Source organism: Schistocerca piceifrons, chromosome 1 (assembly GCF_021461385.2).
Source record: "Schistocerca piceifrons isolate TAMUIC-IGC-003096 chromosome 1, iqSchPice1.1, whole genome shotgun sequence".
Lineage (NCBI taxonomy): Eukaryota > Metazoa > Arthropoda > Insecta > Orthoptera > Acrididae > Schistocerca > Schistocerca piceifrons.
Genome location: NC_060138.1, coordinates 496,743,507 through 496,761,590, shown reverse-complemented (window position 1 = coordinate 496,761,590; position 18,084 = coordinate 496,743,507). Strand labels below are relative to the sequence as shown.

The window sequence follows — 18,084 nt, the reverse complement described above, 5'->3', positions numbered from 1 at the left end:
GACACTGCTGTTAGCAGCAGCTTCCCATCATTGTGCAGCATTCTTGGTGATTTCTAGTTGATTTTAAATAGCATCTATCTCGTGCTGTGACAGAACAGTATCGGCAGCGGAGCTGCATTTTTGTTTAGGTGAGGTTATCAGTCAACTCCTGAGGTGGATCATTACATTACAACTAAGTCATTTCTCAGCAATAGGGCTGCTAGTCCCACAAGGTACACAAGAGAGCTTATGTGAAGCATGAGAGGTATTGGCAGAATTGCAGCCGTGAGAATAGATTGTGAGCTGTGTCTGGATAGCTCAGTTAATAACATAATTGCCCCTGAAAAAGCAAGGTTTCAGGTTACAGTCCCAGAGCAGTGTAAACATACTTTGTTGCTAAAGTACATTTTGTCACTCCCTAAGAACAATCTCTTAACTAGGTGTGGCTCTCTTTAAGGTGAATTCTGTGAATTTGATTCTGCTTTGGTCCAAAGAACAGGCTATTGTGGCAGACTACCTTATAGGCTGTCCTTCACCAGCTGAGCTTTAGACAAGCAAGCTTTATCATCAACAAAAGCAAACGCTTTATTGTTGCCATGTGCATGTAGCAGAATAACATATCAGAATGCATTGAGCCTATTCTATAAAGTTAACAGACACTGATTAGACAACTTTGAATGTGCAAGTGTCACCTAATGTTGATTCATACACATGCCATCAGTACAAACCTGTGAAAGTGGCTTACATGTCATAGGTTCCTTGCTTTCTACACACATCTGATATTAATGTTTTAGTTGTCAAGCTTGAGACTTAAGTGCTGCGTCAGAGGTAGAAGGCTCCATTCATTGTGATACTATTTAAAAATTTTCCTGTCGAGTACCTTGGCTCACTACAGTATATTATTAGTTAGATATGCGTAAAGTGCTTATCGCAGAGACTGCTGCAGTTTATTTGGGTTGTCGTATTAATATTTGTAAGATGCGTTTGTGGTAAGGTATTCTTCCCTTTGCCCTTCAGACAGGCTGTGAGAGAAAGGCAGCAGTCGGATGTTACTGGCGTTGCTCGTGGTTGATATTTGCCTGACATCTTGTGAATACCTCACATTCTTAGAAAGTGTACCTGCATTTGTGAAGTTATGCATTGGAACACATTGGCATTTACTACTTCACATAGATTGACCGAGTACTATATTATGAATGGCTTGCCATTTTTGTGAAACATTGCTGTGATACTATTACAGGTGTAAATTTGCCATGATGACCACTAGCATACAGCACCTTCCAAAGTTCAAGTTTTTTAGTGATTTCTTTTCCTTTCCTGCAATAATACCAAGCCACTCAAGTGATGTATTTGGAGTTGAGACATAAAATAAATGAGTGAGCAAGTGTACTTAGCTTGCTAATAGGAGACATCAGACTTGTATTTTGACATTAAACTACTATGATATTGTAATTGGTTAAGTCTGTACCTACTTACTTACTAGACAGTCTTTCATGATTGTTTATGACATGTTGAGGTCACTTTCTCCTTACAGTTTACTTGTCAGTTTCGTCCTTCATTGGTTTACAAAATCATACTATTTGAGTTGTTAGAGTTTCTTATTGAAAGACTAAATTTATCTGTCCCTTTTCTCAGCTGACATTATGGAATAAATATATTTTAAGAGTATTTCATGAATCTGTGAGCAGTCATTATATATGATCATGTCATTGGTTTCCTGTTTCATTTTAAAGTACACTGTATGATATTTTTGAAATGAGTCATTCTTACTTAAGAACTGTCAGCTGATGTAAAGAATTATAACATTAATGTCATTAATTTGCTATAGCATTGAACTATTTATACGTATGGGCTGAAATACTTTATAGTCTCTCTTGGATACTGACAGTTGGAAGTGCTCCAAAAAATAGTCAAGCTCACATCATACTAGTTTCTGAAAGTTTGAAAAATCCAAAGTTGATAACAATGAGATTTGGGGGGGGGGGGGGGGGGGGGGTAGTTCGTACGAATGTACCGAAATGACAGGTTAGGGGGAAACGAAGCTGATGTATGCTTTTCAGTAGAGAAAATCATATATGCTGAAATGAAAATTGAAGCTGTAGGCAAGATTGGGCAAGACTCAATATCATGGGATGAAGGAACACATGAGCCAGTATTGACCCAACAACCTATCTTACTGTAGAATATAAATTGAAGAAAGGTAACCCTATGTTTACAGCATTTGCAGATTTAGGGAAAGCATTTGACATCTCAGGATAAAATTAAAACCATATGGTCAGTTGTAAAAGAAGTGGCTGGTCTGCAGAGACAGGTCGAGGATATAGAATCGGTGCATAGTGGGAATATCCGTGTTACTGATAAGTCGCATATATGTACAGTATTCAGTAGTCATTTCTGAATATATCAGGTGAACTAAATAGAAACCTAGTCCCAACAGGGAATCATATAGCACTCTTAGAAAAAAGTGTTCAGAGACTGTTACCTGAAATGCTCCTCCATGATACTGACAAGATGGACATTGAGTTAATAATTAAATCACTAAAGACCAAGAACTCTCATTGATGTGACGGGGTATCTAGCAGAATACTGAAGTATTGTTCTGTGTATGTTAGCCCAGTCCTTAGCGATATCTGTAACTTTTCCTTTAGGAGTGGTCAGTTTCCTGACCAATTAAAGTACTCGGTAGTGAAGCCACTTTATAAAAAGGGAGACAGGGATAATGTTGACAATTTTAGACTATTTCTATACCATCGGTGTTTGCCAAAATGATCAAGAAGGTTGTATATACAAGGTTACTGGAACATTTAAATTCACATAATTTGCTGTCAAATGTACAGTTTGGTTTTAGAAATGGTTTAACAACTGAAAATGCTATATCCTCTTTTCTCTGTGAGGTTTTGGACGGATTAAATAAAAGGAATACTCCCTTTGAAATTCTAAAGGTGACAGGGATAAAATGGAGGGTGCAAAAGGTTATTTACAACTTTTACAGAAACAAGATTGCTGGTATGTGAGTATAAGGACGTAAGAAAGCTGTAACTGAGCAGGAAGTGACCCAAAGTTGCAGTCTGTCCCCAACGTTGTTCAGTCTGAATGTTTCACAAGCATTAAAGGAAACTAAGAAGAAATTTGGAAAGGAAACTAGAGATCATGGAGAAGAAGACATTCGATGTTTTCCAATGACTTTGTCACTGTCAGATAAAACAGAGGACCTGGAAGAGAGGTTGAACAAAATGGATAGTGTCTTGAAAAGATAAGATGAACATCAGCAAGAGTAAAATGAGGGTAGTGAAGTGTAATCAAATTAAATCAGCCAATGCAAAGGGAATTAGACTAAGAACTAAGAAATTAAAAGTTAATAGATGAGTTTTGCTATTTGGTCAGTAAAATAAGAGATGATACTGTTGTTGAGAGCTTGGCTTAATAAGAAAAGCATTTCTGGAGAAAAAAAGTAAATTCATAAGCACATAACAATTTCTTTGGAAGTCTCTACTGTAGTTATTTGTCTGGAATGTAGCCTTGAAGAGAGTTGAAATGTGGGCAAAAAGCAATTAAGATAAGAAGAATGCTGAGGACTAGATAAATAAATTGAATAGCAGTTTAGGTACTGAATCAAATTGGGAGACAAATTTATGGCACAAGATAACTAAAAGAAGGGATTGGTTGATAAGAGACATCCTGAGGCAACAAGGACTTATCAGTTTGGTAATTGGAAGGGTGGAGGGCAAATATGGTAGAGGGAGACGGAGAGATGAATACAGTAAGCTGGTTCAAATTTATAGTTAAGCAGAAATTAAGAGGATTGTGTGCGATAGAATAACATGGAGAGCTGCAACAAACCAGTCTTCAACTAAAGATAACGGCAGCAACAATAGTACATGCTTTTTCCAATCAAACTGTCATAAATGGAGAAGACTTTAATCATCCATCAGTTAGTTATACCTACATTTCTGTAGGTGTTGGGTGTGGCAAGACATTCTCTGATAATTACATAAAATATATAGTGCAGTAGCCCACTCATGAAGAAAATATATTAGGTCTAATGCAACAAATAGCCTTAACCACTTTGAGGATATCCACATTGAAAATGGTACCAGTGACCATGAGGCAGATATATCAGGAGTGATTACTGCAGTACAAAGAGCAGCAAAAATAAGTAGAAAGACATAAACGTTCAGCAAACTAGATAGACAGTAGTGTCGTATTTCATAAATATGTTGATCGAAGGATAAATATAACTTTTGCACCCTCGCATAGATCCATAGATCCTGAAGAATCTGAAAGGGCAGATGCTCGAAGACAGATTGCCAACTGCCACATGAAAGCTTCCTTTAAAAATGTAAAATGTGACCATTAAATAAATCCTTTAGAAATGCACGACGACATCCTATGTATCATTCCCATAATGACAGTGAATACAAGATCAGGCTATTTGCACTATGGTCATTGAGGGCATTTTAGCAATCATTCTTTCCACACTCTGTATATGAGAGTGGGAAGAAGCCATAAGAAGTGGTACAGTGGTTTTGTGGGGTGTAGATATAAACACAAGGAAACGTCACTTTTATCTTACCTGCAACAAAATATAGCATTATCATCAAACCACTTCACTTGTTGGAGATAATGGTTAATTTTCAATGAAACTCAAGTGTCCGTAATGTGTTGTTGGTGTATATTTGTATGCAGATTATGTGATCTCTCAGCTAAATAATGCGTGCGCACACACACACACACACACACACACACACACACACACACACACACACACACACACACACACACATTCTCTATTTGTTGTATATTATTGTCACTTCTCAGAATAAACCAACACAGTGAGTGCAATTTACCTTGTATATCAATAAGTGTTTGTTTCTTATAAACTGCTAATTCTGTTCAGTTGCGATGAAAGATATTAATGAAACAGGCAAGAGCTGCTTTTGAGAAAATCAAATGTTTCCAATACAGAGGTTATCAACAGCAAATGTGTTGCCAATAAAGAGGTTATCTACGGCACGTGCAGAAATTGGACTGCTGTTATAGGCATACTGAAGGATATGAAAAAGTAGGTAGTGATTGAGAAGGGAATAAGAGAGGGTTGTAGCTTCTCCCCATGTTATTCAGTTGATACTTTGAGCAAGCAGTATAAGAAATAAATTATGAAACAGTGGTTTATAAATTATATAATTGCCAAATACATTGTCAAGTGAACATGATGGGTGTCTCAAAAACATGTTATAAGAATAGTATGAATAAAAATAAAACAGATAATGGAGAATAGTTGAATCGGCAAGTGATGCTGAGTGGATTAGATTAGGAAACAAGATACAGTATGTAGATGAGGTTTTTTTTTTTTTTAGAAAAATTACTTATGGCAGATGTAAAGAGGACGTAAAAAGCAGGTGCACGAAAATAAGTGCAGTTTTCCGAATAGATATATGTTAATAATGAATATAAATTTAACTTAGTTTTATTCTGAAAGTATTTATCTTGATTGTAGCTATATTTAAAGTGAAATGCAGATGGTAAACAATAAGAGGAAAATAGATACTTTTGAAATGTGATGCTACAGCATACTATTGTATGTGGGTAGTTCCAGTAATCAATGAAGAGGTATTGTAGTGGGGAGTAAGAGGTTTTTGATCGGCCTAAAAGAAATAATGGGACAAATGATGAAGCATCACACAGTAGTTGGTTTTGTACTGGAGGACCGTGTCGAAGATAAAATTGTAGATTAGATTCAAATGCATTTAGGTTGCAGTAAGTAAGTCATTAGGAAAAGATTGGCACATGATAAATTTGAAGAAATGCATCATACTAGTCTTCAGATTACTATAAAAAGAACAAAAAATAGGGCAGGGTTGTCAACAGACAGTAACACGAACAAGTTTGTCACAGTCTTTTTGTGGGGATGTCGGAATGAAGCTGAGGTGAAATGTTACCTTCCATGCAATAATTTTTTTGCCTTGTCCCCACTATGCCACTTTTGTGTTTCACAGTCAGTATCCTATGTGTTTTCTGTGAATGTAATGGTCTATACAGTTTTTAGTACACACAGTTGTATTATACTAAATTATTTACTAGAGTAATTTTTTCATTTATAAGTTATAACTTTTTTTCTGAACCTACCCAAAAGTATTTCTTGTTATAATATTTGTAAAGCACCTCTTTCCTAATCTAACAGCTTCACCCAGCAATTTTTTTTTTGTCATTTCTGTTTGGCAACTTGCCAGTGTGTTAGAGGGGCTACACAAGATATGTCCTGTTTTCCATTTTTTGGGTTTTATCTTTAAAAATGTAATGCTTACCACTTTCATTGAAGTGGGACGTGACTTGGACATTAATGTAGAAAACCTTTTCTTTTGTTTTTCTCTGTGCATGCTTGAAGAGTTATTCCCCGCATCACTTGCAATTTTTCTCCACTAACTTGGTTTAGTAATTATGCTTCAGTTAAGAGAATATGTGTGTGTGTTGGGGGGGGGGGGGGTTCATTATTTAACACTATAAATGTTAAAACAGAGATTACTATTTATGAACAAAGCCCCAAAATTCCGTTGAAGCTGTTAGTAAAATATCTTTAAACTTGAGAAGGTAAAACTGGTACACTTGCTAACTGCTGTCCTACTAACTCCATTTTTTTGGAGATGGAAAAGTCAGATTTTAACTGAGAAGATAGTTGAAAAAATTATTGTACTATGCAAGTTGTTGTTTAAATGAAATATTGAACTAACTCCCGGAAACAGCCTTGCAGTTTCATTAAAAGGACACACACACACACACACACACACACACACACACACACACACTCACTCACTTTCATGTAATAAATTTCGGAGCGAGTAATGTGTATTCATAGCACAGGACATTATGCATAACAGTGTTCGAATGAAGTGTAAATTTGAATTTTCTCTCATTATTAATGATGGTTGGCTGTCTTCCACTTGTCATCCTTTCTTTCTACTCATTGTAGTAAGCTGTATGTCAGCATAAACATGTAGTTAATGCTTCATGTTTTGTATTTGGAATTTGATATAATGCTTCACAATTACTATACTTGTAATTGAAGTCGATCTGTATAGCAAAGTAATTAAATTATAAATTTGCATTAATTTGTGGCAGTGAATTGTGTGTGCAATTGCTGAAACATCAAGTGCATGACAAATGTCTTTCAGTAACTAACATCTCAGTTGATGGCATATTTTAAGCAGTTTGTGAGTTGATTTTGTTTTTTGTTCCTTCCAGAATTAATTTGCACACCAATTACTGTATTACATTGTGTAATACTTTACCTCCGGTAGCATCAGTTATGGACAGTTTCTTTTCAAAAAAATTAAAGAAAAAAGCTTCTCATAGTGGTGGGAGTCTTCTCTTTGCACTGTAATTATCAAAATATTTCAAGATCTGCTAATGCAAAAAATTATAGCTTGGTTCTCCACGATTTGTAGGATGCAGTTATGCCAAATTTTAATCATCACAGCTAGATTCAATAATTCATAAATTGATATTTTTGTTTTGGGCAATATGATGAATACTTGAAACTGCCATTTCACTCTTGCTTATGCAGAAATTGTTTGATAGCATAATATGGGTATTAATAATTGACATCAACTTCACTATCCAACTGCTGCCATTTTGCTCCTTATCTCTCGAGGGATGTTGAACGTGATTAATAATTTTGGGTAGCCATAGCAGATTTTAAAAAGTGCCCCTTTGAATGATGTTTCTTTTCACAGTGTTAACATAATGGTTTTCTGTTATTGCTGTGCAGGTTTTAAGGATAGGCTATGCCGAATATTATTAGACACAGTACACATAGCTACCTTCTTCATTTAGAGTTATGTTATGAAAATGCAGCGGAATAAAATTTCATTTTCTGATCAAATTTTGCTTTTGTCTTGTGGCATTTTTAATAGTGACTCCTCTGTAAATTACAAAAAAAGAAGTTACTGGGCCAATAGAAATTTTATGGTTGTTCCGTAACTTCATGCTTTTCTTATTTTGTAGTAAATGTTTCTTCAGTAAAGTGAAAATAAATACCATTGTATTCCACAGCACATTTTGAGAATGACACCTATGCTGCTGGGTGGAAATTTTTCTGGATAACCTGGAATTCTTGGGGAATTGTGTGTTTTTAACTTTAAGAATTGCAATTTTTTTAACAAATTTTTAAATTCTTAATATTTCAGTGTGTGTTAATTATATTAATCTTATTCCATATACATTGATGTTAAAAAAAACCTTGGTTAAACTACTGCAAAAAACCTTGGTTAAACTACTGCTTATTGGCCAGTATGTCTCAATGTCTCATTCAAGGGAAGAGTAGTTGTTATTGTAGTGTTAGGTTCCCTCCCCATCGCCCAACCATCTGTCTCGTTACTTTATCAGGAGCTTCTTATGAAATCAAGTTTGAATTTTTAGGGGAATTTCCCCACTCATACTTTGCAAGTCTTAATGTGCGCTCTCTCTCTCAGCATCTTCATAAATTAGACAAAATTCACTACCTTTGTTTCTAAGCGGTTATTGAATTTATTCAATGATTTACGTGCAGTGCAAGTACTATGTCTAGGAACCAATACTCAGGAGGAAAACTATGACCACCACATACACTCTGGTTTAACTTCTATAAGGTGGCTTACCGGTTTTAGCAGGAATGACTTAGGAATGGCCGCATAAAGAAGTCCTGGGAAATGGTTTCACATTCAGATGACAGTGTCGGTAGAATCTATTCACTGTTGTATACTAACACATACTGAAACTTTAGAAAAACAGTAGAGCATTAACTGGCCAATTCGGTTTAATGTTACAATTGCAGTCTGTGCACAATGTGGAGGTTGATACTGACATGCACATTTTCTGATGAAACATGATTGTATTTGTTGGAGTATGTGAGAATAATTGACATTAGGCTTCTGAAAATCCTATTTGATAACATTAAGAGGCACTGTATTCATTTTTCAGAAAAGTAACAGCTAACAAAAGATGTAAAGTTATTTCATTGGTGACAGTTCAATAGCACACACCGCCAGCGCTTCTGTGGCAGTGAGGGATTTACTTTTGATTATAGGAACACAACACTTGTCATATGTGAAACCCATTTAGCAATCCTCAGATTTTTTTCCAAACTGTTGGAAGCTTTATTTTCCAGAAGCTCCCTGAACTTGTTTCATCTCCATTTATTTCTTTAGCTGGCTGTCCAGTCCTTCCATCAGCTACATGGAACAGAAGAGCTCACCGGGTACTTTGTCTTCATTCTTGGTCGTACTATTTTCTTTTCCTAAAGTGAGTTCATTGTGCAAATCAAAGTGCCAACTTGCTCGGTGTTCACAAAAGTGGCCTGCTGATTGAAAAGGGAAGAGAAGAATTTTAAATCCATCCAGATTTATGTTTTATATAATTTCCTAAATCACTAGAAGCAAATGCTAAGATTTCCTTCATCACTCCTCCCTAATCAGAGCTTGTGCTCAGTCTCTAATGATGTTGTTTACAGGACATTAACCCCTAAATTACCTTTCTTCCTCATGAGAAAACTGTCTATACCTTTTATTTTCTTAATTTTGTATTTCAGTTCAGAAGTTGTTGTGAAAGCATTATCAGTTTCATTCAAACCAGTATTCCTTACAGGTTGCATCTTAATCAAACATACAATCTTCATTTTCACCAAGGAAACTTTGTGCAGTGTTTATTTTCACTTCCAACTGTAGCTGTTATTTTTACCTTCGGCTTCTGCTTCTGCTTACAACTATTTCTTAGAGACTGGTGAATATCTTCTTCGTTATTGGTACTCTTCGCCATAGATCCTTCCATTTTAGGAAGGGGCTATGAAAGCGTGCTTTGAACAAGTGATGACTCTCCTCTGTATGGATGCTTAGTAGATAACCTAAAGTATCAAAAATTAAGAAAGCAGGTAAAAAGGTATTTCATCGGGGCAGTTGTTCTGCAGATTGAACATTTTTAAAAATCTGTAAGCACGAATTGTAAGGTATTGGTGTTCATGCATTTTAAATTGGAAGATTGACTCATTTTTCACACAAAACCTCATACACATTCAAACTTACCTAGAAAAATTAAATTTATCCGTTTTGTTTGATAATAGCATGTTGTGCTGACATAATACTCTACAGCATTGTTCTGGCATTCATATGGAACACAACAATGGGGTAACTGCAGCACACAGTGAATCAGTGAAATTAGAGAGACCTCACACCAAAAGTTTACCCCCTTTTAACATTATATTACTTATTAGAATGTTTGAAACATTACTTCCCAAACATGAAACAGTGGTCTGGAATGGGTGTCATTTACAGACTTAACAAGTATTGATAATTGGTGTATTTTGTCTATAGGCCAGTAGGGAGTTTGCAACTAATAACAGCACACATTATTTAGTGAAAGCTCACATTATTTAGTGAAAGTTCCATGTTGCTACAGTTTTATACCCATATTCTTTCACACTTGGCTCGAAAGGCAGGCTTCTAATATTTAATGCTTTTTTACCACAGTTCAGAGTTGCTTTGTTAGAGATGATGGCAACAGTGTAAATAAAAACCTGAAAATGTGTGGTCTGGTTGTGTAGTGGATGCCTTCTGTGGCCATAAGGAAATCTACATACATACGAAGTGTGGCGGAGGGTACCCTGTACCACTATTAGTAATTTCCTTTGCCACTTTACTCACAAATAGAGTGAGGGAAAAACTACTTTTTATATGTCTCAGTATGAGCCCTAATTTCTCATATTTTATCTTTGTGGTCCATATGCAAAATGTAATTGGCGGTAGTAGAATCGTTCTGCAGTCAGCTTCAAATGCTGGTTCTCAATTTTCTCAATAGTGTTTCTCGAAAAGACATTGCGTTCCATTCAGGGATTCCCAGCTGAGTACCCGAAGCATCTAGGTAATACTTTCATGTTGTTAAAAGGTGCCAGTAACAAGTTTAACAGTCTGCCTCTGAACTGCTTAGAAGTTTTTCTTTAAACCAAATCTAATGCAGATCCCAAACACTTCAGCTGTACTCAGCAATGGGTCACACTAGTGTCCTATATGCAGTCTCCTTTACAGATGAATCCCACTCCCAAAAGTCTCCCAATAAATCAAACTTGACCATTTGCCTTCCCTACCACAGTCCACATGTGTTCGTTCCATTTCGTATCACTTCGCAGCATTACACCCAGATATTTAAATTGTGTAACTGTCAGGCAGGACGCTACTAATACTGTAACAAACATTGTGTTTGTCTTTTAAATTTATCTAAATTTAGAGCTGTCATTCATCACACAACTAGAAACTTTGTCTTAACATTTTCTATTCTCCTAAAGTCAATTGACGATGACACCTTCCCATATACCATGGCATCATCAGCAGACAAATGCAGATTGCTGCCCACCCTATACCAGATCATTTACATATATAGAAAACTATAGTGGTCCTATCACACTTGCCATCAAATACAACATGCTAGGTTCTATTACTTGTGAAGTCTTCGAACCAGTCAACGTATCTGGAACCCATTCCGTATGTTCATATCTTTGTTAACAGCTTGTACAATAGTAAATGCTTTTTGGAGGTATGTAATATCCATATTTCACGGTATCATATCAGAAAAGGGTGAGCTGAGTTTTGCGTGAGTGCTGCTTTCTAAAGCAATGCTGATTTGTGGACATAAGCTTTTTGGTCTCTAGTAAATTTGTTATAACTGAAATGAGAATACGCTCAAAAATTCTGCAGCGAAGTAATATTATGGATATTGGTCTGCAATTTTGTGGGACCGTTCTTTTGCCCTTCTTATATACGGGAGTCACCTGCGCTTTTTTGCAGTCACTTGGGACTTGCGCTGTGTGAAATATTCACGACAATTGCAAGCAGAATCAGGGGCCATTGCCATAAAACCAAATTGGGATGACATCTAGCTCTGGTGAATTATTTGTTTTCATCTCTCTCTGTTATTTCTCTACACCAAGAATACCTGTTAGTATGTTGTCCTTATAGGAGTCTGTGCTGTGGTCAAACAAAGGTATGTTTGCATGATTCTCATGCATGAATGATTTCTGAAATGCAGAATTTAAAACTTTAGTTTTTGTTTCGCTACCTTCTACTGCCACAACAGACTGGTTAACGAATAACTAGGTGGAAGCCTAAATTCACTTTATGATTTTACTCAGAACCAGAATTTTCTCGAGTTCTCGGACAGGTCTTTCACTGAGGTAGGACAGTGGTAGGTGTTGTATGCTTCAGGCACAGATCTCTTTACAGTAACATACTCTAATGATCTTTTCCTGTTGTCATTGGCATGTTTTGTTTTGAACCAAGTGTGCAACAGCCTTTGCTTCCTTGGCACTTTGTGATTTTTCTTGGTAAACCATGGTGAGTCTTCTCCGTCGTTAATCCACTTACTAGGCACACAATTTATGATCTGTTTAAACTTTGCCCATAATTCCTTACACTTCTCATATTGTTCATTGCTCAAGTGATCCGTAGCTCATGGTCTAGTGGCTAGCGTTGCTGCCTCTGGTTCATGGGGTCCTGGGTTCGATTCCCGGCCGGATTGGGAATTTTCTCTGCCTGGGGACTGGGTGGGTGTGTTGTCCTCATCATATATCATCATTTGTGACAATGGCTAGATTGGGCTGTGTGGAAAAAATGGTCTGTGTGTGAAAAATGGTCTGTGTGTGAAAAATGGTCTGTGTGTGAAAAATGGTCTGTGTGTGAAAAATGGTCTGTGTGTGAAAAATGGTCGAAACACTCTCCTAGCCTTCTTGACTGGTTTATTAACTTTTGTAACCATATTTGCTCTGATGATGTCATGACCACTAATCGCTGTCCCTACACTGATGCTATCCATAAGGTCCAGCATGTTTGTAGCTGCAAGGTTTAAAGTATTTCCATTGTGTGTCGGCTGGCAAACTAGCTGCTCATGACAGTTTTTGGAAACCATGTTCAAAAATACTTTATAAGGCAGTTTGTCTGTACCCTCGTGCATTGAATCCATAGAAGTCCCATTCTATACTCAGCAGGCTGTGTCCAACTAGTACTGCATAATCTGGGTTTATATCTGCTACGGGCTGTAGACTCTTTGACCAGAGAACTGTCACGGCGGAATCAGGTGGCTGGTAAAAACATCCAACAATTAACTTGATTTCACCTAGATCTGTTACACGCAACAAGCTAATTTCGCTGTTGCACTCAATTTCGACCTCAATAGAGACAATATTTTTGTCAACTGCAATGAACACTGCTCATAAGGCATCTAATATGTCTTTCTGATATATGTTCCATCACTTGCTAAGTACCTTGGAGTCTTCTATGAGGGTTGTACCAAAAGTAAGGTTCCCATATTTTTTACAAACAGAAAACATTGTTTATTGTTATTAATTTATACACCATTGAAAAGCTTACACTTTTGTCTGTTTTTCGACATAGTCACCATTTTTTTCGACACTCTTTTGAAGCCAGTACTCAAGCTTTTGTATTCCTAAGTTGAAGTAGTCTCCCGCCAACGCATTGAGGAAGTTTGTGACCTCTGCTCGGACTTCATTGCTCTTGAAGCATTTGCCACCTAAGTGCTACTTTAGCTTGGGGAAAAGGTTATAATCTCTGGGGGCTAATTCCGGGCTGTACGGGGGATGGGGCAGAACAGTTCACCCAAATTTCTTCAAAAGCTCCTGTTTGACGAGTGACGTGGGGTAGAGCGTTGTCGTGAAGAAGCACTACTCCTCCGTCAGTCATCCTCTCCGGCAATTCTGTATTGCTAACCAGAGTTTGGTCAATGTTTCAAATATCTGTCTGGGTTTACTGTCGTCCCAGGTTGCATGAAATCGATGAGGAGTGGCCCCTCCCAATCCCAAAACAGTCGCCATAACGTTTCCTGCCAAATGCTTTTGTTTGAATTTATTTGGTGACGGTGAACCGGAGTGACACCACTAACTAGAGTGTTGTTTTATTTTGGGGGTGTAATGAAACATCCACGTTTCATCTCTCGTGAGGATAGTCGAACAACTTCTCCTTGTTGCCTTACCCCCCCCCCCCCCCCCCCCCCCCCCCCCCCCCCCCCCCCCCCCCCCCCCCCCCCCCCCCCCCCCCCCCCCCCCTCACATTGTTGAAAAAACTTGCAAGCACAGTCAAGCCGTTACTCCTTGTGTCCATCAGTCAGCATCTGGGTGACCCAGTGAGCGCACACCTTGCGATAACCCAAAGTTTCTGTTAAAGTTCTTTCAGTTGTGCTATGGGAAGCTTCAGGAATGGGCAACACATTCATGGACAATGACCCTCTGATCTTTGAGCAACTCGCTGCTGATTTTCTGGATAATCTCATCCAAAACCGATGGTCTTCCACTCTGTTCTTCATCGTGAACTTTGGTGCAGCCCTCAGCAAAAGCCCTGCACCATTTGCCGACCTGCTGAACGGACATGCACTCTTCACCATAAACCTCAGTCATTTGCCGATGAATCTCCATGGCGATCAGCACTTCCATCTCTGTCAAGCCAACACTGAGCAAAGTAGCAAATCATGGAGAGGCAGGCTCAATGGTGGGGAACCACTCCCACAAGGCTGTAGCTCATTGGGAACCTTACTTTTGGTACAATCCTGTTACCTTGGTTTTTCAGTGGGCTGTCAGTTCCAAATGAGGCTAATTGCTAACTGATAACTATGTTCTTCAGAAATTGATACTGTTTCCTTAATATCAAACAAGACCAGTGCTGCATGGTGGAAAAGTAAGCATCTTAAAAAATGTTGCAAGAGACATTATTCTGTTGCTGATGTCGGTAAGCTCCTCATTTTGGTACCATCATAGTCTTTATTGGTTATTGTGTCCCAAAGTTCTAATAATTCAAAATTTTATGTGATTTATTTATCAATGCTTTTTAGATGCCTCCCAAAGTCCTCCGACACCCTTTCTCGATATTGTTACAGGAGTTTATGTTAAAAAATGGGCATAAACATTAGATCCAATGTTTAGAATATCAGCCTAAATGTTGACCAGAAAAATACCTATTCAGTATCTGATTATTAGCAATAAAATTCTTATTTTCCCGTATATTAAGGTGATATTGCATCCAGTGACTGGAAATATGCTTGACACGAAGACTTAAATGCAAAATCTCAAAGGGCTCCATCAGTCTCAAGAGTTCATACAGTCATGTGCTGACAGATGCAGCAAGAATTATGTTGACGAATCCTTCTGTTAATACAAAATGTAGTGTTCCATAGCGACTGCTGCTGAGCGTCTAAACTTAGTTTCTCTTAGAGTAATAGAATTGGTGAGCTTCTATGGCCTTTGAAGAACTGTCAGCTTCAGCCTCTCATGACAGTGATGCTCACTAAACCCCATGTTGAGTGAGGGACAGTTGAAAACGATTGAAGTTTGTCTTTTGTCACATGTATTCCTTTACTTCCCTGTTCACTTCCCATTTTGCTCTCTTCCCTTACTTCTCTCTTCACTTTTCGTACACCTGCACTTCCAAATGAAATATTAGTGATACTAGATGGGTTGCAACATGTGAGGTAGAAGAGTTGCCACAGTCATCTCTCAGGTTTTATCAGCAAGGTTCATTAGTATTGTATTTGCAGGTGTCTAGCTGAGTAGTTGTTTCCATTTTTGCATAATATTTTGACAGCTGATCCAACCATCCCCTTCAGTGCTGTGAAGTTCGCTTTTGTGTGTACTCACTGTCTGGACTCCAATCGGACTGGTTGGAGTCCAGGAAGTAAGTACACATAACAGCACAATCTGAAGCAGAATGGGCATAAACATTAACTAAAAGTAACACTAGAACTGCCAGAACACAGGAGAAGCCTATCTGCGATACTTCTTTATGTGTGGTTAGTGTGAGTGAGTTGTAGCGTTAGCCTGCTGTGCAGAGGGTTTTGGATTTGAAACCCCGTGACAACACATTTTTTAAATGTATTATGTGTGAAGTGTTTTGGCAATCTACTTTCACTTTGTTTCTTTGAAAGTAATGAACCTATATTGTACATTTGTGGTTTCATAGAATATATCAGAGCTGAAAAATAAAGACAGTTGCAATAATAATAATAATAATAATAATAATAATAATTACATAACTCTCTCTCTCTCTCTCTCTCTCTCTCTCTCTCTCTCTCTCTCTCTCTCTCTCTCTCTTTTGCACACACCCATTCGTTCACTCATGACAGCCTCCACAGTTGCAAATATCTAAAACGGTGAAGAAAGTGGATTCAGCAAGGAGGTGTCTGTGGGTGGCACTTTTCCAACTAGAGGTTTCTAAAGATATTGTAGAGGTTGTACTGTCTGTTCACGCAACAGTCCATGAGTACACAATTATTCCATTGCTTTCACAGGTGAGCAAACTTGCTCCAAAGCTGTTTGTTGTCCTTCAAGAACCTTGTTTTTGAAGTACTTGTACACTTCAGTCCATGTTACCAGCACCAAACTTAATAGTCCACTCTCACTCCTCTGGTAAATGACCCAAGAAATATTGAGGACATTTCTACAAGAAGCGGTAGTGGAACAAATCGAAACACATTGACTTTTGAACATTATGTACTACTTTTTAATCTTATTATTTTGTTTATTATTATTAATGTTATTGCAATTGCTTCTTTGTTTGTCTGTTCAGATTGTGTATTCTGTGAAACTGCAAATGTACTTTGTAGGTTTCCTACTTTCAAAGAAACAAAGCAAAATTAGACTGCCAAAATACTTTCATGCATAATACATTAAAAAAACCCTTGTTTGGGGGGGGGGGGGGGGGGGGGGGATTCAAAACCGAGACCCTTCGCATGACAGTCTAATGCTCTATCAACTCACCCACACTAGCCACACGTATAAAAGAATCACAGATATGCTTTTCCAGTGCTCTGGTAGTTCTGGTGTCGCTATTAATTAACGTTTATGCCCGTTCTGCTGGACAACAGCACATAGCTCAAACTGAATCATAGTTTTGTTTGATACCTTGTTGACAAAACATTTGTTACAGATCTGAGTGTCTGACATCTGGAGGTTTGGGTGTCGGCTGCACACTTGTATGTAAACAATGTGGTATTGGCACTTTTATGCCGTGTCCCATACAATTCTGAGTGGTAATCATGAATTATCAAAATGCATTTTCTTAGACTATCAGTACAATGTTTAGCATTTGATGTGTTCAATTTTCTTATAACTTATTATTTTCTCAGCAGTTCTGTTAATGAGACACTTTCAAGATTTCAGCCATGTGATCAAGAGTTTTATCAGTTGTTTTGAATGGCCTCTTGTGGATGCTTTACTTCATATAGGTTTGTGATGATTTAAGGGTGTACCTCTAGTTTTCTGTAAGAGTCATCTCCAGTAAGTCAGATAAACACTTACCATGTTTGTTTAATGTGTCTGGTAGCTGTCATGGAGAGAAACTCCCCCACAGATGTTGATTGGTTTAGCTTTAATTGAATTACTTTATCTGGTGAAATATTGATTTTTGCATACTAGCACTGAACTTGATAAAATTTGTGGTAAATTTTTTTCTCTAAATATTGACTTAAGAATTGTAGAGCATGTTACTACAGCTCACATAAAACTGAGTAGCAGTATTGATCAGTTTTACACTGAGGTGACAAAAGTCGTGGTATACAACCTAATAATGTGTCTGTCTCCTTTGGTGCAGCAACTCGATGTGGCATGGTCTCAAGTCATTGGAAGTCCCCTGCAGAGATATTGGACCATGCTGCCTCTGTAGCCTTCCAAAACTGCAAAAGCGTTGCCGGTGCACGATTTTGTGCATGAACTCACCTCTTGAATATTTCTAGTAAATGTTTGAGAGATTCATGTCAGGTGATCTGGGTGGCAAAATCATTCGCTCCAATAGTCCCGAATGTTCTTCAAACAGATCACAATTAATCATGGCTTGGTGACATGGCGCCTTGTCACCCATAAAAATTCCATCTTTGTTTGTGAATCTGAAGTCTACGAATGGCTCAAAGTAGGCGAACATAACCATTTCCAATCAGTGATCGGTTCATTTGGACCAGAGAACCCACTCCATTCCATGTAAACACAGCTCGCACCATTATGGAGTGACCACCAGCTTGGACAATGCCTTGTTGACAACCGGTGTCCATAGCTTCATGGGGTCTACACCACACTTGAATCCTACCATCAGT

At 37.8% G+C, this 18,084-nt stretch overlaps 1 protein-coding gene across 2 annotated transcripts in view; it reads left to right on the top strand.

Annotated features, from left to right (window-relative positions):
- Positions 1 to 18,084, top strand: part of LOC124796019 (cleavage and polyadenylation specificity factor subunit 5) — a 116,925-nt gene that overhangs the window by 83,606 nt on the left and 15,235 nt on the right. The gene's annotated exons all lie outside the window — the stretch shown is intronic.